A 262-nucleotide genomic window follows, 5' to 3' on the forward strand; every position below is an offset into this window, starting at 1 on the left:
AAAGTAAAAGACCTACTATTTTCATGGATTGGTAGGATTAATATTGTGAAAATGCCGATTCTACAAAAAGCAAGTCACAGAATTGGTGCAAGCCGCATTAGAATTCCAAAATAACTCTTCACAGAAACTAATAATGTCATCTTAAATTTTATATGAAAATACAAATTCACAGATGGTTGTTAGTCACTATTTAGATTCTGAGAACCAAAGAGGAATTGCTCTTCAACATTGATTAATCTCTGCAGACCTAATTTTATAATAT

General features: G+C 30.5%; 1 protein-coding gene across 1 annotated transcript in view; it reads right to left on the reverse strand.

Annotated features, from left to right (window-relative positions):
• LOC103748364 (E3 ubiquitin-protein ligase BRE1A-like) overlaps positions 1 to 262 on the reverse strand; it is a 175282-nt gene that overhangs the window by 51335 nt on the left and 123685 nt on the right.

This window comes from Nannospalax galili, unplaced genomic scaffold (assembly GCF_000622305.1).
Source record: "Nannospalax galili isolate Female #2095 unplaced genomic scaffold, S.galili_v1.0 scaffold625, whole genome shotgun sequence".
Classification (NCBI taxonomy): Eukaryota; Metazoa; Chordata; class Mammalia; order Rodentia; family Spalacidae; genus Nannospalax; species Nannospalax galili.